A 16,186-nucleotide genomic window follows, 5' to 3' on the forward strand; every position below is an offset into this window, starting at 1 on the left:
TTTTTTTTAAGTTTTCAGCACTTTTGATTGCTAATACATGTTCCTGAACAGAACTAAAAAAACACATCCCTCACCATGCAACCGGGCTTGTTCCGCCCGGGAACGAACCGGGGGCCTTTCGCGTGTAAAGCGAACGTGATAACCACTACACCACGGAACCTCTACGGTGAAAAACGAATATATGCCAAGTCGATAATAATTCGATCTCTATTCTGTTGAAAAGACTATTCATTTTTGTGGTTCCTGGAAAGATTACCGTCTAAGGTAAAGGCCCTAAAGAACTGTTGTCATTTGAAAGTGAAAAATAAGAACCACGAATGTATGGTTCCGCCCGGGATCGAACCGGGGACCTTTCGCGTGTGAGGCGAATGTGATGACCATTACACTACGGAACCGACGGGAAGGGTTAGATTTTCCCTCAGAATTCCATGTTTCTGTCATTTGAAAGAACATTTCAGAGTCGTCTCGTTCGTAGAATTTTCCTTAAGTTTTCAGCACTTTAGATTGCTAATACATGTTTCTTAACAGAACTAAAAAAAGACATCCCTCACCATGTAATCGGGCTGGTTCCGCCCGGGATCGAACCGGGGGCCTTTCGCGTGTAAAGCGAACGTGATAACCACTACACTACGGAACCTCGACGGAGAAAAACGAATATATGCCAAGTCGATAATAATTCGATCTCTATTCTGTTGAAAAGACTATTCCTTTTTGTGGTTCCTGGAAAGATTACCGTCTGAGGTAAAGGCCCTAAAGAACTGTTGTCATTTGAAAGTGAAAAATAAGAACCACGAATGTATGTTTCCGCCCGGGATGGAACCGGGGACCTTTCGGGTGTGAGGCGAACGTGATGACCACTACACTACGGAACCGACGAGAAAAGTTAGATCTTCCCTCAGAATTCCATGTTTCTGGTATTTGAAAGAACATTTCCGAGTCGTCTCGTTCGTAGAATTTTCTTTAAGTTTTCAGCACTTTAGATTGCTAATACATGTTCCTTAACAGAACTAAAAAAAGACATCCCTCACCATGTAATCGGGCTGGTTCCGCCCGGGATCGAACCGGGGGCCTTTCGCGTGTGAAGCGAACGTGATAACCACTACACTACGGAACCTCGACGGGGAAAAACGAATATATGCCAAGTCGATAATAATTCGATCTCTATTCTGTTGAAAAGACTATTCATTTTTGTGGTTCCTGGAAAGATTACCGTCTAAGGTAAAGGCCCTAAAGAACTGTTGTCATTTGAAAGTGAAAAATAAGAACCACGAATGTATGGTTCCGCCCGGGATCGAACCGGGGGCCTTTCGCGTGTGAGGCGAACGTGATTACCACTACACTACGGAACCGACGGGAAGGGTTAGATCTTCCCTCAGAATTCCATGTTTCTGTCATTTGAAAGAACATTTCCGAGTCGTCTCGTTCGTAGAATTTTTTTTAAGTTTTCAGCACTTTTGATTGCTAATACATGTTCCTGAACAGAACTAAAAAAAGACATCCCTCACCATGTAATTAAACTTGTTCCGCCCGGGAACGAACCGGGGGCCTTTCGCGTGTAAAGCGAACGTGATAACCACTACACCACGGAACCTCTACGGTGAAAAACGAATATATGCCAAGTCGATAATAATTCGATCTCTATTCTGTTGAAAAGACTATTCATTTTTGTGGTTCCTGGAAAGATTACCGTATAAGGTAAAGGCCCTAAAGAACTGTTGTCATTTGAAAGTGAAAAATAAGAACCACGAATGTATGGTTCCGCCCGTGATCGAACCGGGGACCTTTCGCGTGTGAGGCGAATGTGATGACCATTACACTACGGAACCGACGGGAAGGGTTAGATCTTCCCTCAGAATTCCATGTTTCTGTCATTTGAAAGAACATTTCAGAGTCGTCTCGTTCGTAGAATTTTCCTTAAGTTTTCAGCACTTTAGATTGCTAATACATGTTTCTTAACAGAACTAAAAAAAGACATCCCTCACCATGTAATCGGGCTGGTTCCGCCCGGGATCGAACCGGGGGCCTTTCGCGTGTAAAGCGAACGTGATAACCACTACACTACGGAACCTCGACGGAGAAAAACGAATATATGCCAAGTCGATAATAATTCGATCTCTATTCTGTTGAAAAGACTATTCCTTTTTGTGGTTCCTGGAAAGATTACCGTCTGAGGTAAAGGCCCTAAAGAACTGTTGTCATTTGAAAGTGAAAAATAAGAACCACGAATGTATGGTTCCGCCCGGGATCGAACCGGGGACCTTTCGCGTGTGAGGCGAACGTGATGAAAACTACACTACGGAACCGACGGGAAGGGTTAGATCTTCCCTCAGAATTCCATGTTTCTGGCATTTGAAAGAACATTTCCGAGTCGTCTCGTTCGTAGAATTTTCTTTAAGTTTTCAGCACTTTAGATTGCTAATACATGTTCCTGAACAGAACTAAAAAAAGACATCCCTCACCATGTAATTAAACTGGTTCCGCCCGGGAACGAACCGGGGGCCTTTCGCGTGTAAAGCGAACGTGATAACCACTACACCACGGAACCTCTACGGTGAAAAACGAATATATGCCAAGTCGATAATAATTCGATCTCTATTCTTTTGAAAAGACTATTCATTTTTGTGGTTCCTGGAAAGAATACCGTATAAGGTAAAGGCCCTAAAGAACTGTTGTCATTTGAAAGTGAAAAATAAGAACCACGAATGTATGGTTCCGCCCGTGATCGAACCGGGGACCTTTCGCGTGTGAGGCGAATGTGATGACCATTACACTACGGAACCGACGGGAAGGGTTAGATCTTCCCTCAGAATTCCATGTTTCTGTCATTTGAAAGAACATTTCAGAGTCGTCTCGTTCGTAGAATTTTCCTTAAGTTTTCAGCACTTTAGATTGCTAATACATGTTTCTTAACAGAACTAAAAAAAGACATCCCTCACCATGTAATCGGGCTGGTTCCGCCCGGGATCGAACCGGGGGCCTTTCGCGTGTAAAGCGAACGTGATAACCACTACACTACGGAACCTCGACGGAGAAAAACGAATATATGCCAAGTCGATAATAATTCGATCTCTATTCTGTTGAAAAGACTATTCCTTTTTGTGGTTCCTGGAAAGATTACCGTCTGAGGTAAAGGCCCTAAAGAACTGTTGTCATTTGAAAGTGAAAAATAAGAACCACGAATGTATGGTTCCGCCCGGGATCGAACCGGGGACCTTTCGCGTGTGAGGCGAACGTGATGAAAACTACACTACGGAACCGACGGGAAGGGTTAGATCTTCCCTCAGAATTCCATGTTTCTGGCATTTGAAAGAACATTTCCGAGTCGTCTCGTTCGTAGAATTTTCTTTAAGTTTTCAGCACTTTAGATTGCTAATACATGTTCCTTAACAGAACTAAAAAAAGACATCCCTCACCATGCAACCGGGCTGGTTCAGCCCGGGATCGAACCGGGGGCCTTTCGCGTGTAAAGCGAACGTGATAACCACTACACTACGGAACCTCTACGGTGAAAAACGAATATATGCCAAGTCGATAATAATTCGATCTCCATTCTGTTGAAAAGACTATTCATTTTTGTGGTTCCTGGAAAGATTACCGTCTAAGGTAAAGGCCCTAAAGAACTGTTGTCATTTGAAAGTGAAAAATAAGAACCACGAATGTATGGTTCCGCCCTGGATCGAACCGAGGACCTTTCGCGTGTGAGGCGAACGTGATGACCACTACACTACGGAACCGACGGGAAGGGTTAGATCTTCCCTCAGAATTCCATGTTTCCGGCATTTGAAAGAATATTTCCGAGTCGTCTCGTTCGTAGAATTTTCTTTAAGTTTTCAGCACTTTAGATTGCTAATACATGTTCCTTAACAGAACTTAAAAATGACATCTCTCACCATGCAACCGGGCTGGTTCCGCCCGGGATCAAACCGGGGGCCTTTCGCGTGTAAAGCGAACGTGATAACCACTACACTACGGAACCTCTACGGTGAAAAACGAATATATGCCAAGTCGGTAATCATTCGATCTCTATTCTGTTGAAAAGACTATTCATTTTTGTGGTTCCTGGAAAGATTACCGTCTAAGATAAAGGCCCGAAAGAACTGTTGTCATTTGAAAGTGAAAAATAAGAACCACGAATGTATGGTTCCGCCCGGGATCGAACCGGGGACCTTTCGCGTGTGAGGCGAACGTGATGACCACTACACTACGGAACCGACTGGAAGGGTTAGATCTTCCCTCAGAATTCCATGTTTCTGGCATTTGAAAGAACATTTCAGTGTCGTCTCGTTCGTAGAATTTTCCTTAAGTTTTCAGCACTTTTGATTGCTAATACATGTTCCTTAACAGAACTAAAAAAAGACATCCCTCACCATACAACCGGGCTGGTTCCGCCCGGGATCAAACCGGGGGCCTTTCGCGTGTAAAGCGAACGTGATAACCACTACACTACGGAACCTCTACGGTGAAAAACGAATATATGCCAAGTCGATAATCATTCGATCTCTATTCTGTTGAAAAGACTATTCATTTTTGTGGTTCCTGGAAAGATTACCGTCTAAGGTTAAGGCCCGAAAGAACTGTTGTCATTTGAAAGTGAAAAATAAGAACCACGAATGTATGGTTCCCCCCGGGATCGAACCGGGGACCTTTCGCGTGTGAGGCGAACGTGATGACCACTACACTACGGAACCGAAGGGAAGGGTTAGATCTTCCCTCAGAATTCCATGTTTCTGGCATTTGAAAGAACATTTCAGTGTCGTCTCGTTCGTAGAATTTTCTTTAAGTTTTCAGCACTTTAGATTGCTAATACATGTTCCTTAACAGAACTAAAAAAACACATCCCTCACCATGTAATTAAACTGGTTCCGCCCGGGATCGAACCGGGAGCCTTTCGCGTGTAAAGCGAACGTGATAACCACTACACTATGGAACCTCGACGGGGAAAAACGAATATATGCCAAGTCGATAATAATTCGATCTCCATTCTGTTGAAAAGACTATTCATTTTTGTGGTTCCTGGAAAGATTACCGTCTAAGGTAAAGGCCCTAAAGAACTGTTGTCATTTGAAAGTGAAAAATAAGAACCACGAATGTATGGTTCCGCCCTGGATCGAACCGAGGACCTTTCGCGTGTGAGGCGAACGTGATGACCACTACACTACGGAACCGACGGGAAGGGTTAGATCTTCCCTCAGAATTCCATGTTTCCGGCATTTGAAAGAATATTTCCGAGTCGTCTCGTTCGTAGAATTTTCTTTAAGTTTTCAGCACTTTAGATTGCTAATACATGTTCCTTAACAGAACTTAAAAATGACATCTCTCACCATGCAACCGGGCTGGTTCCGCCCGGGATCAAACCGGGGGCCTTTCGCGTGTAAAGCGAACGTGATAACCACTACACTACGGAACCTCTACGGTGAAAAACGAATATATGCCAAGTCGGTAATCATTCGATCTCTATTCTGTTGAAAAGACTATTCATTTTTGTGGTTCCTGGAAAGATTACCGTCTAAGATAAAGGCCCGAAAGAACTGTTGTCATTTGAAAGTGAAAAATAAGAACCACGAATGTATGGTTCCGCCCGGGATCGAACCGGGGACCTTTCGCGTGTGAGGCGAACGTGATGACCACTACACTACGGAACCGACGGGAAGGGTTAGATCTTCCCTCAGAATTCCATGTTTCTGGCATTTGAAAGAACATTTCAGTGTCGTCTCGTTCGTAGAATTTTCCTTAAGTTTTCAGCACTTTAGATTGCTAATACATGTTCCTTAACAGAACTGAAAAAAGACATCCCTCACCATTTAATCGGGCTGGTTCCGCCCGGGATCGAACCGGGGGCCTTTCGCTTGTAAAGAGAACGTGATAACCACTACACTACGGAACCTCGACGGAGAAAAAAGAATATATGCCAAGTCGATAATAATTCGATCTCTATTCTGTTGAAAAGACTATTCATTTTTGTGGTTCCTGGAAAGATTACCGTCTAAGGTAAATGCCCTAAAGAACTGTTGTCATTTGAAAGTGAAAAATAAGAACCACGAATGTATGGTTCCGCCCTGGATCGAACCGAGGACCTTTCGCGTGTGAGGCGAACGTGATGACCACTACACTACGGAACCGACGGGAAGGGTCAGATCTTCCCTCCGAATTCCATGTTTCCGGCATTTGAAAGAACATTTCCGAGTCGTCTCGTTCGTAGAATTTTCTTTAAGTTTTCAGCACTTTTGATTGCTAATACATGTTCTTTAACAGAACTAAAAAAAGACATCCCTCACCATGTAATCGGGCTGGTTCCGCCCGGGATCGAACAGGGGGCCGTTCGCGTGTAAGGCGAACGTGATAACCACTATACTACGGAACCTCTACGGTGAAAAACGAATATATGCCAAGTCGATAATAATTCGATCTCTATTCTGTTGAAAAGACTATTCATTTTTGTGGTTCCTGGAAAGATTACCGTCTAAGGTAAAGGCCCTAAAGAACTGTTGTCATTTGAAAGTGAAAAATAAGAACCACGGATGTATGGTTCCGCCCGGGATCGAACCGGGGGCCTTTCGCGTGTGAGGCGAACGTGATGACCACTACACTACGGAACCGACGGGAAGGGTTAGATCTTCCCTCAGAATTCCATGTTTCTGTCATTTGAAAGAACATTTCCCAGTCGTCTCGTTCGTAGAATTTTCTTAAAGTTTTCAGCACTTTTGATTGCTAATACATGTTCCTTAACAGAACTAAAAAAAGACATCCCTCACCATACAACCGGGCTGGTTCCGCCCGGGAACAAACCGGGGGCCTTTCGCGTGTAAAGCGAACGTGATAACCACTACACTACGGAACCTCTACGGTGAAAAACGAATATATGCCAAGTCGATAATCATTCGATCTCTATTCTGTTGAAAAGACTATTCATTTTTGTGGTTCCTGGAAAGATTACCGTCTAAGGTAAAGGCCCGAAAGAACTGTTGTCATTTGAAAGTGAAAAATAAGAACCACGAATGTATGGTTCCCCCCGGGATCGAACCGGGGACCGTTCGCGTGTGAGGCGAACGTGATGACCACTACACTACGGAACCGAAGGGAAGGGTTAGATCTTCCCTCAGAATTCCATGTTTCTGGCATTTGAAAGAACATTTCAGTGTCGTCTCGTTCGTAGAATTTTCTTTAAGTTTTCAGCACTTTAGATTGCTAATACATGTTCCTTAACAGAACTAAAAAAACACATCCCTCACCATGTAATTAAACTGGTTCCGCCCGGGATCGAACCGGGAGCCTTTCGCGTGTAAAGCGAACGTGATAACCACTTCACTATGGAACCTCGACGGGGAAAAACGAATATATGCCAAGTCGATAATAATTCGATCTCTATTCTGTTGAAAAGACTATTCATTTTTGTGGTTCCTGGAAAGATTACCGTCTAAGGTAAAGGCCCTAAAGAACTGTTGTCATTTGAAAGTGAAAAATAAGAACCACGAATGTATGTTTCCGCCCGGGATCGAACCGGGGACCTTTCGCGTGTGAGGCGAATGTGATTACCACTACACTACGGAACCGACGGGAAGGGTTAGATCTTCCCTCAGAATTCCATGTTTCTGTCATTTGAAAGAACATTTCAGAGTCGTCTCGTTCGTAGAATTTTCCTTAAGTTTTCAGCACTTTAGATTGCTAATACATGTTCCTTAACAGAACTGAAAAAAGACATCCCTCACCATTTAATCGGGCTGGTTCCGCCCGGGATCGAACCGGGGGCCTTTCGCTTGTAAAGCGAACGTGATAACCACTACACTACGGAACCTCGACGGAGAAAAAAGAATATATTCCAAGTCGATAATAATTCGATCTCTATTCTGTTGAAAAGACTATTCATATTTGTGGTTCCTGGAAAGATTACCGTCTAAGGTAAAGGCCCGAAAGAACTGTTGTCATTTGAAAGTGAAAAATAAGAACCACGAATGTATGGTTCCGCCCGGGATCGAACCGGGGACCTTTCGCGTGTGAGGCGAACGTGACGACCACTGCACTACGGAACCGACTTGAAGGGTTAGATCTTAACTCAGAATTAAATGTTTCTGGCATTTGAAAGAACATTTCCGAGTCGTCTCGTTCGTAGAATTTTCTTTAAAATTTCAGCACTTTAGATTGCTAATACATGTTCCTTAACAGAACTAAAAAAAGACATCCCTCACCATGTAATCGGAATATTTCCGCTCGGGATTGAACCGGGGGCCTTTCGCGTGTAAAGCGAACGTGATAACCACTACAATACGGAACATCGACGGTGAAAAACGAATATATGCCAAGTCGATAATAATTCGATCTCTATTCTGTTGAAAAGACTATTCATTTTTGTGGTTCCTGGAAAGATTACCGTCTAAGGTAAATGCCCTAAAGAACTGTTGTCATTTGAAAGTGAAAAATAAGAACCACGAATGTATGGTTCCGCCCGGGATCGAACCGGGGGCCTTTCGCGTGTGAGGCGAACGTGATGACCACTACACTACGGAACCGACGGGAAGGGTCAGATCTTCCCTCCGAATTCCATGTTTCTGGCATTTGAAAGAACATTTCCGAGTCGTCTAGTTCGTAGAATTTTCTTTAAGTTTTCAGCACTTTTGATTGCTAATACATGTTCTTTAACAGAACTAAAAAAAGACATCCCTCACCATGCAACCAGGCTGCTTCCTCCCGGGATCGAACCGGGGGCCTTTCGCGTGTAAAGCGAACGTGATAACCACTACACTACGGAACCTCGACGGTGAAAAACGAATATATGCCAAGTCGATAATAATTCGATCTCTATTCTGTTGAAAAGACTATTCATTTTTGTGGTTCCTGGAAAGATTACCGTCTAAGGTAAAGGCCCTAAAGAACTGTTGTCATTTGAAAGTGAAAAATAAGAACCACGAATGTATGGTTCCGCCCGGGATCGAACCGGGGACCTTTCGCGTGTGAGGCGAATGTGATGACCACTAGACTACGGAACCGACGGGAAGGGTTAGATCTTCCCTCAGAATTCCATGTTTCTGTCATTTGAAAGAACATTTCAGAGTCGTCTCGTTCGTAGAATTTTCCTTAAGTTTTCAGCACTTTAGATTGCTAATACATGTTCCTTAACAGAACTAAAAAAAGACATCCCTCACCATGTAATCGGGCTGGTTCCGCCCGGGATCGAACCGGGGGCCTTTCGCGTGTAAAGCGAACGTGATAACCACTACACTACGGAACCTCGACGGAGAAAAACGAATATATGCCAAGTCGATAATAATTCGATCTCTATTATGTTGAAAAGACTATTCATTTTTGTGGTTCCTGGAAAGATTACCGTCTAAGGTAAAGGCCCTAAAGAACTGTTGTCATTTGAAAGTGAAAAATAAGAACCACGAATGTATGGTTCCGCCCGGAATCGAACTGGGGACCTTTCGCGTGTGAAGCGAACGTGATGAAAACTACACTACGGAACCGACGGGAAGGGTTAGATCTTCCCTCAGAATTCCATGTTTCTGGCATTTGAAAGAACATTTCCGAGTCGTCTCGTTCGTAGAATTTTCTTTAAATTTTCAGCACTTTAGATTGCTAATACATATTCCTTAACAGAACTAAAAAAAGACATCCCTCCCCATGTAAACGGGCTGGTTCCGCCCGGGATCCAACCGGGGGCCTTTCGCGTGTAAAGCGAACGTGATAACCACTACACTACGGAACCTCGACGGGGAAAAACGAATATATGCCAAGTCGATAATAATTCGATCTCTATTCTGTTGAAAAGACTATTCATTTTTGTGGTTCCTGGAAAGATTGCCGTCTAAGGTAAAGGCCCTAAAGAACTGTTGTCATTTGAAAGTGAAAAATAAGAACCACGAATGTATGGTTCCGCCCGGGATCGAACCGGGGGCCTTTCGCGTGTGAGGCGAACGTGATGACCACTATACTACGGAACCGACGGGAAGGGTTAGATCTTCCCTCAGAATTCCATGTTTCTGTCATTTGAAAGAACATTTCAGAGTCGTCTCGTTCGTAGAATTTTCCTTAAGTTTTCAGCACTTTAGATTGCTAATACATGTTCCTTAATAGAACTGAAAAAAGACATCCCTCACCATTTAATCGGGCTGGTTCCGCCCGGGGTCGAACCGGGGCCTTTCACTTGTAAAGCGAACGTGATAACCACTACACTACGGAACCTCGACGCAGAAAAACGAATATATGCCAAGTCGATAATAATTCGATCTCTATTCTGTTGAAAAGACTATTCATTTTTGTGGTTCCTGGAAAGATTACCGTCTAAGGTAAAGGCCCGAAAGAACTGTTGTCATTTGAAAGTGAAAAATAAGAACCACGAATGTATGGTTCCGCCCGGGATCGAACCGAGGGCCTTTCGCGTGTGAGGCGAATGTGATGACCACTACACTACGGAACCGACGGGAAGTGTTAGATCTTCCCTCAGAATTCCATGTTTCTGTCATTTGAAAGAACATTTCAGAGTCGTCTCGTTCGTAGAATATTCCTTAAGTTTTCAGCACTTTAGATTGCTAATACATGTTCCTTAACAGAACTAAAAAAAGACATCCCTCACCATGTAATCGGGCTGGTTCCGCCCGGGATCGAACCGGGGGCATTTCGCGTGTAAAGCGAACGTGATAACCACTACACTACGGAACCTCGACGGAGAAAAACGAATATATGCCAAGTCGATAATAATTCGATCTCTATTCTGTTGAAAAGACTATTCATTTTTGTGGTTCCTGGAAAGATTACCGTCTAAGGTAAAGGCCCGAAAGAACTGTTGTCATTTGAAAGTGAAAAATAAGAACCACGAATGTATGGTTCCGCCCGGGATCTAACCGGGGACCTTTCGCGTGTGAGGCGAACGTGATGACCACTACACTACGGAACCGACGGGAAGGGTTAGATCTTCCCTCAGAATTCCATGTTTCTGGCATTTGAAAGAACATTTCCGAGTCGTCTCGTTCGTAGAATTTTTTTTAAGTTTTCAGCACTTTAGATTGCTAATACATGTTCCTTAAAAGAACTAAAAAAAAACATCCCTCACCATGTAATCGGGCTGGTTCCGCCCGGGATCGAACCGGGGGCCTTTCGCGTGTAAAGCGAACGTGATAACCACTACACTATGGAACCGCTGCGGTGAAAAACGAATATATGCCAAGTCGATAATAATTCGATCTCTATTCTGTTGAAAAGACTATTCATTTTTGTGGTTCCTGGAAATATTACCGTCTAAGGTAAAGGCCCTAAAGAACTGTTGTCATTTGAAAGTGAAAAATAAGAACCACGAATGTATGGTTCCGCCCGGGATCGAACCGGGGGCCTTTCGCGTGTGAGGCGAACATGATAACCACTACACTACGGAACCGACGGGAAGGGCTAGATCTTCCCTCAGAATTCCATGTTTCTGTCATTTGAAAGATCATTTCCGAGTCGTCTCGTTCGTAGAATTTTCTTTAAGTTTTCAGCACTTTTGATTGCTAATACATGTTCCTTAACAGAACTAAAAAAAGACATCCCTCACCATGCAACCGGGCTGGTTCCGCCCGGGATCGAACCGGGGGCCTTTCGCATGTAAAGTGAACGTGATAACCACTACACTACGGAACCTCTACGGTTAAAAACGAATATATGCTAAGTCGATAATAATTCGATCTCTATTCTGTTGAAAAGACTATTCATTTTTGTGGTTCCTGGAAAGATTACCGTCTAAGGTAAAGGCCCTAAAGAATTGTTGTCATTTGAAAGTGAAAAATAAGAACCACGAATGTATGGTTCGGCCCGGGATCGAACCGGGGACCTTTCGCGTGTGAGGCGAACGTGATGACCACTAGACTACGGAACTGACGGGAAGGGTTAGATTTTCCCTCAGAATTCCATGTTTCTGGCATTTGAAAGAACATTTCCGAGTCGTCTCGTTCGTAGAATTTTCTTTAAGTTTTCAGCACTTTAGATTGCTAATACATGTTCCTTAACAGAACTAAAAAAAGACATCCCTCACCATGTAATCGGGCGGGTTCCGCCGGGATCGAACCGGGGGCCTTTCGCGTGTAAAGCGAACGTGATAACCACTACACTACGGAACCTCGACGGGTAAAAACGAATATATGCCAAGTCGATAATAATTCGACCTCTATTCTGTTGAAAAGACTGTTCATTTTTGTGGTTCCTGGAAAGATTACCGTCTAAGGTAAAGGCCCTAAAGAACTGTTGTCATTTGAAAGTGAAAAATAAGAACCACGAATGTATGGTTCCGCCCGGGATCGAACCGGGGGCCTTTCGCATGTGAGGCGAACGTGATGAACACTACACTACGGAACCGACGGGAAGGGTAAGATCTTCCCTCAGAATTCCATGTTTCTGTCATTTGAAAGAACATTTCAGAGTCGTCTCGTTCGTAGAATTTTCCTTAAGTTTTCAGCACTTTAGATTGCTAATACATGTTCCTTAACAGAACTAAAAAAAGACATCCATCACCATGTAATCGGGCTGGTTCCGTCCGGGATCGAACCGGGGGCCTTTCGCGTGTAAAGCGAACGTGATAACCACTACACTACGGAACCTCGACGGGAAAAAACGAATATATGCCAAGTCGATAATAATTCGATCTCTATTCTGTTGAAAAGACTATTCATTTTTGTGGTTCCTGGAAAGATTACCGTCTAAGGTAAAGGCCCTAAAGAACTGTTGTCATTTGAAAGTGAAAAATAAGAACCACGAATGTATGGTTCCGCCCGGGATCGAACCGGGGGCCTTTCGCGTGTGAGGCGAACGTGATGACCACTACACTACGGAACCGAAGGGAAGGGTTAGATCTTCCCTCAGAATTCCATGTTTCTGTCATTTGAAAGAACATTTCAGAGTCGTCTCGTTCGTAGAATTTTCCTTAAGTTTTCAGCACTTTAGATTGCTAATACATGTTCCTTAACAGAACTAAAAAAAGACATCCCTCACCATGTAATCGGGCTGGTTCCGCCCGGGATCGAACCGGGGGCCTTTCGCGTGCAAAGCGAACGTGAAGACCACTACACTACGGAACCTCGACGGAGAAAAACGAATATATGCCAAGTCGATAATAATTCGATCTCTATTCTGTTGAAAAGACTATTCATTTTTGTGGTTCCTGGAAATATTACCGTCTAAGGTAAAGGCCCTAAAGAACTGTTGTCATTTGAAAGTGAAAAATAAGAACCACGAATGTATGGTTCCGCCCGGGATCGAACCGGGGGCCTTTCGCGTGTGAGGCGAACGTGATGACCACTACACTACGGAACCGACGGGAAGGGTTAGATCTTCCCTCAGAATTCCATGTTTCTGTCATTTGAAAGAACATTTCAGAGTCGTCTCGTTCGTAGAATTTTCCTTAAGTTTTCAGCACTTTAGATTGCTAATACATGTTCCTTAACAGAACTAAAAAAAGACATCCATCACCATGTAATCGGGCTGGTTCCGCCCGGGATCGAACCGGGGGCCTTTCGCGTGTAAAGCGAACGTGATAACCACTATACTACGGAACCTCGACGGAGAAAAACGAATATATGCCAAGTCGATAATAATTCGATCTCTATTCTGTTGAAAAGACTATTCATTTTTGTGGTTCCTGGAAAGATTACCGTCTAAAAAGGCCCTAAAGAACTGTTGTCATTTGAAAGTGAAAAATAAGAACCACGAATGTATGGTTTCCATCGGGATCGAACCGGGGGCCTTTCGCGTGTGAGGCGAACGTGATGACCACTACACTACGGAACCGACGGGAAGGGTTAGATCTTCCCTCAGAATTCCATGTTTCTGTCATTTGAAAGAACATTTCAGAGTCGTCTCATTCGTAGAATTTTCCTTAAGTTTTCAGCACTTTAGATTGCTAATACATGTTCCTTAACAGAACTAAAAAAAGACATCCCTCACCATGTAATCGGGCTGGTTCCGCCCGGGATCGAACCGGGGGCCTTTCGCGTGCGAGGCGAACGTGATAACCACTACACTACGGAACCTCTACGGTGAAAAACGAATATATGCCAAGTCGATAATAATTCGATCTCTATTCTGTTGAAAAGACTATTCATTTTTGTGGTTCCTGGAAAGATTACCGTCTAAGGTAAAGGCCCTAAAGAACTGTTGTCATTTGAAAGTGAAAAATAAGAACCACGAATGTATGGTTCCGCCCGGGATCGAACCGGGCACCTTTTGCGTGTGAGGCGAACGTGATGACCACTACACTACGGAACCGACGGGAAGGGTTAGATCTTCCCTCAGAATTCCATGTTTCTGTCATTTGAAAGAACATTTCCGAGTCGTCTCGTTCGTAGAATTTTCTTTAAGTTTTCAGCACTTTAGATTGCTAATACATGTTCCTTAACAGAACTAAAAAAAGACATCCCTCACCATGCAACCGGGCTGGTTCCGCCCGGGATCGAACCGGGGGCCTTTCGCGTGTAAAGCGAACGTGATAACCACTACACAACGGAACCTCGACGGGGAAAAACGAATATATGCCAAGTCGATAATAATTCGATCTCTATTCTGTTGAAAAGACTATTCATTTTTGTGGTTCTTGGAAAGATTACCGTCTAAGGTAAAGGCCCTAAAGAACTGTTGTCATTTGAAAGTGAAAAATAAGAACCACGAATGTATGGTTCCGCCCGGGATCGAACCGGGGGCCTTTCGCGTGTGAGGCGAACGTGATGACCACTGTACTACGGAACCGACGGGAAGGGTTAGATCTTCCCTCAGAATTCCATGTTTCTGTCATTTGAAAGAACATTTCAGAGTCGTCTCGTTCGTAGATTTTTCCTTAAGTTTTCAGCACTTTAGATTGCTAATACATGTTCCTTAACAGAACTAAAAAAGACATCCCTCACCATGTAATCGGGCTGGTTCCGCCCGGGATCGAACCGGGGGCCTTTCGCGTGTAAAGCGAACGTGATAACCACTACACAACGGAACCTCTACGGGGAAAAACGAATATATGCCAAGTCGATAATAATTCGATCTCTATTCTGTTGAAAAGACTATTCATTTTTGTGGTTCCTGGAAAGATTACCGTCTAAGGTAAAGGCCCGAAAGAACTGTTGTCATTTGAAAGTGAAAAATAAGAACCACGAATGTATGGTTCCGCCCGGGATCGAACCGTGGACCTTTCGCGTGTGAGGCGAACGTGATGAGCACTACACTACGGAACCGACGGGAAGGGTTAGATCTTCCCTCAGAATTCCATGTTTCTGGCATTTGAAAGAACATTTCCGAGTCGTCTCGTTCGTACAATTTTCTTTAAGTTTTCAGCACTTTAGATTGCTAATACATGTTCCTTAACAGAACTAAAAAAAGACATTCCTCACCATGTAATCGGGCTGGTTCCTCCCGGGATCGAACCGGGGGCCTTTCGCGTGTAAAACGAACGTGATAACCACTACACTACGGAACCTCGACGGGGAAAAACGAATATATGCCAAGTCGATAATAATTCGATCTCTATTCTGTTGAAAAGACTATTCATTTTTGTGGTTCCTGGAAAGATTACCGTCTAAGGTAAAGGCCCTAAAGAACTGTTGTCATTTGAAAGTGAAAAATAAGAACCACGAATGTATGGTTCCGCCGGGATCGAACCGGGGGCCTTTCGCGTGTGAGGCGAACGTGATGACCACTATACTACGGAACCGACGGGAAGGGTTAGATCTTCCCTCAGAATTCCATGTTTCTGTCATTTGAAAGAACATTTCAGAGTCGTCTCGTTCGTAGAATTTTCCTTAAGTTTTCAGCACTTTAGATTGCTAATACATGTTCCTTAACAGAACTAAAAAAAGATATCCCTCACCATGTAATCGGGCTGGTTCCGCCCGGGATCGAACCGGGGGCCTTTCGCGTGTAAAGCGAACGTGATAACCACTACACTACGGAACCTCGACGGGGAAAAACGAATATATGCCAAGTCGATAATAATTCGATCTCTATTCTGTTGAAAAGACTATTCATTTTTGTGGTTCCTGGAAAGATTACCGTCTAAGGTAAAGGCCCTAAAGAACTGTTGTCATTTGAAAGTGAAAAATAAGAACCACAAATGTATGGTTCCGCCCGGGATCGAACCGGGGACCTTTCGCGTGTGAGCCGAACGTGATGACCACTACACTACGGAACCGACGGAAAGGGTTAGATCTTCCCTCAGAATTCCATGTTTCTGTCATTTGAAAGAACA

General features: G+C 43.8%; 67 non-coding genes across 67 annotated transcripts; all 67 read right to left on the reverse strand.

Annotated features, from left to right (window-relative positions):
- Positions 1 to 87: 87 nt before the first annotated feature.
- Trnav-uac (transfer RNA valine (anticodon UAC)) lies at positions 88 to 160 on the reverse strand. Its single transcript has one exon. It is a non-coding gene; the product is annotated as a tRNA-Val (tRNA).
- A 162-nt stretch (positions 161 to 322) lies between these two features.
- On the reverse strand, positions 323 to 395 carry Trnav-cac (transfer RNA valine (anticodon CAC)). Its single transcript has one exon. It is a non-coding gene; the product is annotated as a tRNA-Val (tRNA).
- A 169-nt stretch (positions 396 to 564) lies between these two features.
- On the reverse strand, positions 565 to 637 carry Trnav-uac (transfer RNA valine (anticodon UAC)). Its single transcript has one exon. It is a non-coding gene; the product is annotated as a tRNA-Val (tRNA).
- A 162-nt stretch (positions 638 to 799) lies between these two features.
- On the reverse strand, positions 800 to 872 carry Trnav-cac (transfer RNA valine (anticodon CAC)). The gene has a single exon. It is a non-coding gene; the product is annotated as a tRNA-Val (tRNA).
- A 169-nt stretch (positions 873 to 1,041) lies between these two features.
- Trnav-cac (transfer RNA valine (anticodon CAC)) lies at positions 1,042 to 1,114 on the reverse strand. Its single transcript has one exon. It is a non-coding gene; the product is annotated as a tRNA-Val (tRNA).
- A 162-nt stretch (positions 1,115 to 1,276) lies between these two features.
- Trnav-cac (transfer RNA valine (anticodon CAC)) lies at positions 1,277 to 1,349 on the reverse strand. The gene has a single exon. It is a non-coding gene; the product is annotated as a tRNA-Val (tRNA).
- A 169-nt stretch (positions 1,350 to 1,518) lies between these two features.
- On the reverse strand, positions 1,519 to 1,591 carry Trnav-uac (transfer RNA valine (anticodon UAC)). Its single transcript has one exon. It is a non-coding gene; the product is annotated as a tRNA-Val (tRNA).
- A 162-nt stretch (positions 1,592 to 1,753) lies between these two features.
- Trnav-cac (transfer RNA valine (anticodon CAC)) lies at positions 1,754 to 1,826 on the reverse strand. Its single transcript has one exon. It is a non-coding gene; the product is annotated as a tRNA-Val (tRNA).
- A 169-nt stretch (positions 1,827 to 1,995) lies between these two features.
- On the reverse strand, positions 1,996 to 2,068 carry Trnav-uac (transfer RNA valine (anticodon UAC)). Its single transcript has one exon. It is a non-coding gene; the product is annotated as a tRNA-Val (tRNA).
- A 162-nt stretch (positions 2,069 to 2,230) lies between these two features.
- On the reverse strand, positions 2,231 to 2,303 carry Trnav-cac (transfer RNA valine (anticodon CAC)). Its single transcript has one exon. It is a non-coding gene; the product is annotated as a tRNA-Val (tRNA).
- A 169-nt stretch (positions 2,304 to 2,472) lies between these two features.
- Trnav-uac (transfer RNA valine (anticodon UAC)) lies at positions 2,473 to 2,545 on the reverse strand. The gene has a single exon. It is a non-coding gene; the product is annotated as a tRNA-Val (tRNA).
- A 162-nt stretch (positions 2,546 to 2,707) lies between these two features.
- On the reverse strand, positions 2,708 to 2,780 carry Trnav-cac (transfer RNA valine (anticodon CAC)). The gene has a single exon. It is a non-coding gene; the product is annotated as a tRNA-Val (tRNA).
- A 169-nt stretch (positions 2,781 to 2,949) lies between these two features.
- On the reverse strand, positions 2,950 to 3,022 carry Trnav-uac (transfer RNA valine (anticodon UAC)). The gene has a single exon. It is a non-coding gene; the product is annotated as a tRNA-Val (tRNA).
- Positions 3,023 to 3,184: 162 nt separating this feature from the next.
- Positions 3,185 to 3,257, reverse strand: Trnav-cac (transfer RNA valine (anticodon CAC)). Its single transcript has one exon. It is a non-coding gene; the product is annotated as a tRNA-Val (tRNA).
- Positions 3,258 to 3,426: 169 nt separating this feature from the next.
- Positions 3,427 to 3,499, reverse strand: Trnav-uac (transfer RNA valine (anticodon UAC)). Its single transcript has one exon. It is a non-coding gene; the product is annotated as a tRNA-Val (tRNA).
- A 162-nt stretch (positions 3,500 to 3,661) lies between these two features.
- Positions 3,662 to 3,734, reverse strand: Trnav-cac (transfer RNA valine (anticodon CAC)). Its single transcript has one exon. It is a non-coding gene; the product is annotated as a tRNA-Val (tRNA).
- Positions 3,735 to 3,903: 169 nt separating this feature from the next.
- Positions 3,904 to 3,976, reverse strand: Trnav-uac (transfer RNA valine (anticodon UAC)). The gene has a single exon. It is a non-coding gene; the product is annotated as a tRNA-Val (tRNA).
- Positions 3,977 to 4,138: 162 nt separating this feature from the next.
- Trnav-cac (transfer RNA valine (anticodon CAC)) lies at positions 4,139 to 4,211 on the reverse strand. Its single transcript has one exon. It is a non-coding gene; the product is annotated as a tRNA-Val (tRNA).
- A 169-nt stretch (positions 4,212 to 4,380) lies between these two features.
- On the reverse strand, positions 4,381 to 4,453 carry Trnav-uac (transfer RNA valine (anticodon UAC)). Its single transcript has one exon. It is a non-coding gene; the product is annotated as a tRNA-Val (tRNA).
- A 162-nt stretch (positions 4,454 to 4,615) lies between these two features.
- Positions 4,616 to 4,688, reverse strand: Trnav-cac (transfer RNA valine (anticodon CAC)). Its single transcript has one exon. It is a non-coding gene; the product is annotated as a tRNA-Val (tRNA).
- A 169-nt stretch (positions 4,689 to 4,857) lies between these two features.
- Positions 4,858 to 4,930, reverse strand: Trnav-uac (transfer RNA valine (anticodon UAC)). Its single transcript has one exon. It is a non-coding gene; the product is annotated as a tRNA-Val (tRNA).
- Positions 4,931 to 5,092: 162 nt separating this feature from the next.
- Positions 5,093 to 5,165, reverse strand: Trnav-cac (transfer RNA valine (anticodon CAC)). Its single transcript has one exon. It is a non-coding gene; the product is annotated as a tRNA-Val (tRNA).
- A 169-nt stretch (positions 5,166 to 5,334) lies between these two features.
- Positions 5,335 to 5,407, reverse strand: Trnav-uac (transfer RNA valine (anticodon UAC)). The gene has a single exon. It is a non-coding gene; the product is annotated as a tRNA-Val (tRNA).
- A 162-nt stretch (positions 5,408 to 5,569) lies between these two features.
- On the reverse strand, positions 5,570 to 5,642 carry Trnav-cac (transfer RNA valine (anticodon CAC)). The gene has a single exon. It is a non-coding gene; the product is annotated as a tRNA-Val (tRNA).
- A 169-nt stretch (positions 5,643 to 5,811) lies between these two features.
- Positions 5,812 to 5,884, reverse strand: Trnav-uac (transfer RNA valine (anticodon UAC)). Its single transcript has one exon. It is a non-coding gene; the product is annotated as a tRNA-Val (tRNA).
- A 162-nt stretch (positions 5,885 to 6,046) lies between these two features.
- On the reverse strand, positions 6,047 to 6,119 carry Trnav-cac (transfer RNA valine (anticodon CAC)). Its single transcript has one exon. It is a non-coding gene; the product is annotated as a tRNA-Val (tRNA).
- Positions 6,120 to 6,288: 169 nt separating this feature from the next.
- Positions 6,289 to 6,361, reverse strand: Trnav-uac (transfer RNA valine (anticodon UAC)). Its single transcript has one exon. It is a non-coding gene; the product is annotated as a tRNA-Val (tRNA).
- A 162-nt stretch (positions 6,362 to 6,523) lies between these two features.
- Positions 6,524 to 6,596, reverse strand: Trnav-cac (transfer RNA valine (anticodon CAC)). The gene has a single exon. It is a non-coding gene; the product is annotated as a tRNA-Val (tRNA).
- A 169-nt stretch (positions 6,597 to 6,765) lies between these two features.
- On the reverse strand, positions 6,766 to 6,838 carry Trnav-uac (transfer RNA valine (anticodon UAC)). Its single transcript has one exon. It is a non-coding gene; the product is annotated as a tRNA-Val (tRNA).
- A 162-nt stretch (positions 6,839 to 7,000) lies between these two features.
- On the reverse strand, positions 7,001 to 7,073 carry Trnav-cac (transfer RNA valine (anticodon CAC)). Its single transcript has one exon. It is a non-coding gene; the product is annotated as a tRNA-Val (tRNA).
- A 169-nt stretch (positions 7,074 to 7,242) lies between these two features.
- Positions 7,243 to 7,315, reverse strand: Trnav-uac (transfer RNA valine (anticodon UAC)). The gene has a single exon. It is a non-coding gene; the product is annotated as a tRNA-Val (tRNA).
- Positions 7,316 to 7,477: 162 nt separating this feature from the next.
- Positions 7,478 to 7,550, reverse strand: Trnav-cac (transfer RNA valine (anticodon CAC)). Its single transcript has one exon. It is a non-coding gene; the product is annotated as a tRNA-Val (tRNA).
- Positions 7,551 to 7,719: 169 nt separating this feature from the next.
- Positions 7,720 to 7,792, reverse strand: Trnav-uac (transfer RNA valine (anticodon UAC)). Its single transcript has one exon. It is a non-coding gene; the product is annotated as a tRNA-Val (tRNA).
- A 162-nt stretch (positions 7,793 to 7,954) lies between these two features.
- Trnav-cac (transfer RNA valine (anticodon CAC)) lies at positions 7,955 to 8,027 on the reverse strand. The gene has a single exon. It is a non-coding gene; the product is annotated as a tRNA-Val (tRNA).
- A 404-nt stretch (positions 8,028 to 8,431) lies between these two features.
- Positions 8,432 to 8,504, reverse strand: Trnav-cac (transfer RNA valine (anticodon CAC)). Its single transcript has one exon. It is a non-coding gene; the product is annotated as a tRNA-Val (tRNA).
- Positions 8,505 to 8,673: 169 nt separating this feature from the next.
- Positions 8,674 to 8,746, reverse strand: Trnav-uac (transfer RNA valine (anticodon UAC)). Its single transcript has one exon. It is a non-coding gene; the product is annotated as a tRNA-Val (tRNA).
- Positions 8,747 to 8,908: 162 nt separating this feature from the next.
- Positions 8,909 to 8,981, reverse strand: Trnav-cac (transfer RNA valine (anticodon CAC)). The gene has a single exon. It is a non-coding gene; the product is annotated as a tRNA-Val (tRNA).
- A 169-nt stretch (positions 8,982 to 9,150) lies between these two features.
- Trnav-uac (transfer RNA valine (anticodon UAC)) lies at positions 9,151 to 9,223 on the reverse strand. The gene has a single exon. It is a non-coding gene; the product is annotated as a tRNA-Val (tRNA).
- A 162-nt stretch (positions 9,224 to 9,385) lies between these two features.
- Positions 9,386 to 9,458, reverse strand: Trnav-cac (transfer RNA valine (anticodon CAC)). The gene has a single exon. It is a non-coding gene; the product is annotated as a tRNA-Val (tRNA).
- Positions 9,459 to 9,627: 169 nt separating this feature from the next.
- Positions 9,628 to 9,700, reverse strand: Trnav-uac (transfer RNA valine (anticodon UAC)). The gene has a single exon. It is a non-coding gene; the product is annotated as a tRNA-Val (tRNA).
- Positions 9,701 to 9,862: 162 nt separating this feature from the next.
- Positions 9,863 to 9,935, reverse strand: Trnav-cac (transfer RNA valine (anticodon CAC)). The gene has a single exon. It is a non-coding gene; the product is annotated as a tRNA-Val (tRNA).
- Positions 9,936 to 10,104: 169 nt separating this feature from the next.
- Trnav-uac (transfer RNA valine (anticodon UAC)) lies at positions 10,105 to 10,176 on the reverse strand. The gene has a single exon. It is a non-coding gene; the product is annotated as a tRNA-Val (tRNA).
- Positions 10,177 to 10,338: 162 nt separating this feature from the next.
- Trnav-cac (transfer RNA valine (anticodon CAC)) lies at positions 10,339 to 10,411 on the reverse strand. The gene has a single exon. It is a non-coding gene; the product is annotated as a tRNA-Val (tRNA).
- Positions 10,412 to 10,580: 169 nt separating this feature from the next.
- Trnav-uac (transfer RNA valine (anticodon UAC)) lies at positions 10,581 to 10,653 on the reverse strand. Its single transcript has one exon. It is a non-coding gene; the product is annotated as a tRNA-Val (tRNA).
- Positions 10,654 to 10,815: 162 nt separating this feature from the next.
- Positions 10,816 to 10,888, reverse strand: Trnav-cac (transfer RNA valine (anticodon CAC)). Its single transcript has one exon. It is a non-coding gene; the product is annotated as a tRNA-Val (tRNA).
- A 169-nt stretch (positions 10,889 to 11,057) lies between these two features.
- On the reverse strand, positions 11,058 to 11,130 carry Trnav-uac (transfer RNA valine (anticodon UAC)). Its single transcript has one exon. It is a non-coding gene; the product is annotated as a tRNA-Val (tRNA).
- Positions 11,131 to 11,292: 162 nt separating this feature from the next.
- On the reverse strand, positions 11,293 to 11,365 carry Trnav-cac (transfer RNA valine (anticodon CAC)). The gene has a single exon. It is a non-coding gene; the product is annotated as a tRNA-Val (tRNA).
- A 169-nt stretch (positions 11,366 to 11,534) lies between these two features.
- Trnav-uac (transfer RNA valine (anticodon UAC)) lies at positions 11,535 to 11,607 on the reverse strand. Its single transcript has one exon. It is a non-coding gene; the product is annotated as a tRNA-Val (tRNA).
- A 162-nt stretch (positions 11,608 to 11,769) lies between these two features.
- Positions 11,770 to 11,842, reverse strand: Trnav-cac (transfer RNA valine (anticodon CAC)). The gene has a single exon. It is a non-coding gene; the product is annotated as a tRNA-Val (tRNA).
- A 169-nt stretch (positions 11,843 to 12,011) lies between these two features.
- Trnav-uac (transfer RNA valine (anticodon UAC)) lies at positions 12,012 to 12,083 on the reverse strand. Its single transcript has one exon. It is a non-coding gene; the product is annotated as a tRNA-Val (tRNA).
- Positions 12,084 to 12,245: 162 nt separating this feature from the next.
- On the reverse strand, positions 12,246 to 12,318 carry Trnav-cac (transfer RNA valine (anticodon CAC)). The gene has a single exon. It is a non-coding gene; the product is annotated as a tRNA-Val (tRNA).
- Positions 12,319 to 12,487: 169 nt separating this feature from the next.
- Positions 12,488 to 12,560, reverse strand: Trnav-uac (transfer RNA valine (anticodon UAC)). Its single transcript has one exon. It is a non-coding gene; the product is annotated as a tRNA-Val (tRNA).
- Positions 12,561 to 12,722: 162 nt separating this feature from the next.
- Trnav-cac (transfer RNA valine (anticodon CAC)) lies at positions 12,723 to 12,795 on the reverse strand. Its single transcript has one exon. It is a non-coding gene; the product is annotated as a tRNA-Val (tRNA).
- A 169-nt stretch (positions 12,796 to 12,964) lies between these two features.
- On the reverse strand, positions 12,965 to 13,037 carry Trnaa-ugc (transfer RNA alanine (anticodon UGC)). The gene has a single exon. It is a non-coding gene; the product is annotated as a tRNA-Ala (tRNA).
- A 162-nt stretch (positions 13,038 to 13,199) lies between these two features.
- On the reverse strand, positions 13,200 to 13,272 carry Trnav-cac (transfer RNA valine (anticodon CAC)). The gene has a single exon. It is a non-coding gene; the product is annotated as a tRNA-Val (tRNA).
- Positions 13,273 to 13,441: 169 nt separating this feature from the next.
- Positions 13,442 to 13,514, reverse strand: Trnav-uac (transfer RNA valine (anticodon UAC)). Its single transcript has one exon. It is a non-coding gene; the product is annotated as a tRNA-Val (tRNA).
- A 159-nt stretch (positions 13,515 to 13,673) lies between these two features.
- Positions 13,674 to 13,746, reverse strand: Trnav-cac (transfer RNA valine (anticodon CAC)). The gene has a single exon. It is a non-coding gene; the product is annotated as a tRNA-Val (tRNA).
- Positions 13,747 to 13,915: 169 nt separating this feature from the next.
- On the reverse strand, positions 13,916 to 13,988 carry Trnaa-cgc (transfer RNA alanine (anticodon CGC)). Its single transcript has one exon. It is a non-coding gene; the product is annotated as a tRNA-Ala (tRNA).
- Positions 13,989 to 14,150: 162 nt separating this feature from the next.
- Positions 14,151 to 14,223, reverse strand: Trnav-cac (transfer RNA valine (anticodon CAC)). The gene has a single exon. It is a non-coding gene; the product is annotated as a tRNA-Val (tRNA).
- A 169-nt stretch (positions 14,224 to 14,392) lies between these two features.
- Positions 14,393 to 14,465, reverse strand: Trnav-uac (transfer RNA valine (anticodon UAC)). Its single transcript has one exon. It is a non-coding gene; the product is annotated as a tRNA-Val (tRNA).
- A 162-nt stretch (positions 14,466 to 14,627) lies between these two features.
- Positions 14,628 to 14,700, reverse strand: Trnav-cac (transfer RNA valine (anticodon CAC)). The gene has a single exon. It is a non-coding gene; the product is annotated as a tRNA-Val (tRNA).
- A 168-nt stretch (positions 14,701 to 14,868) lies between these two features.
- Trnav-uac (transfer RNA valine (anticodon UAC)) lies at positions 14,869 to 14,941 on the reverse strand. Its single transcript has one exon. It is a non-coding gene; the product is annotated as a tRNA-Val (tRNA).
- Positions 14,942 to 15,103: 162 nt separating this feature from the next.
- Positions 15,104 to 15,176, reverse strand: Trnav-cac (transfer RNA valine (anticodon CAC)). Its single transcript has one exon. It is a non-coding gene; the product is annotated as a tRNA-Val (tRNA).
- A 169-nt stretch (positions 15,177 to 15,345) lies between these two features.
- Trnav-uac (transfer RNA valine (anticodon UAC)) lies at positions 15,346 to 15,418 on the reverse strand. Its single transcript has one exon. It is a non-coding gene; the product is annotated as a tRNA-Val (tRNA).
- Positions 15,419 to 15,580: 162 nt separating this feature from the next.
- On the reverse strand, positions 15,581 to 15,652 carry Trnav-cac (transfer RNA valine (anticodon CAC)). Its single transcript has one exon. It is a non-coding gene; the product is annotated as a tRNA-Val (tRNA).
- A 169-nt stretch (positions 15,653 to 15,821) lies between these two features.
- Positions 15,822 to 15,894, reverse strand: Trnav-uac (transfer RNA valine (anticodon UAC)). Its single transcript has one exon. It is a non-coding gene; the product is annotated as a tRNA-Val (tRNA).
- A 162-nt stretch (positions 15,895 to 16,056) lies between these two features.
- Trnav-cac (transfer RNA valine (anticodon CAC)) lies at positions 16,057 to 16,129 on the reverse strand. The gene has a single exon. It is a non-coding gene; the product is annotated as a tRNA-Val (tRNA).
- Positions 16,130 to 16,186: the final 57 nt, after the last annotated feature.

Source organism: Argiope bruennichi, chromosome 10, assembly GCF_947563725.1.
Source record: "Argiope bruennichi chromosome 10, qqArgBrue1.1, whole genome shotgun sequence".
In the NCBI taxonomy this organism is placed as follows: domain Eukaryota; kingdom Metazoa; phylum Arthropoda; class Arachnida; order Araneae; family Araneidae; genus Argiope; species Argiope bruennichi.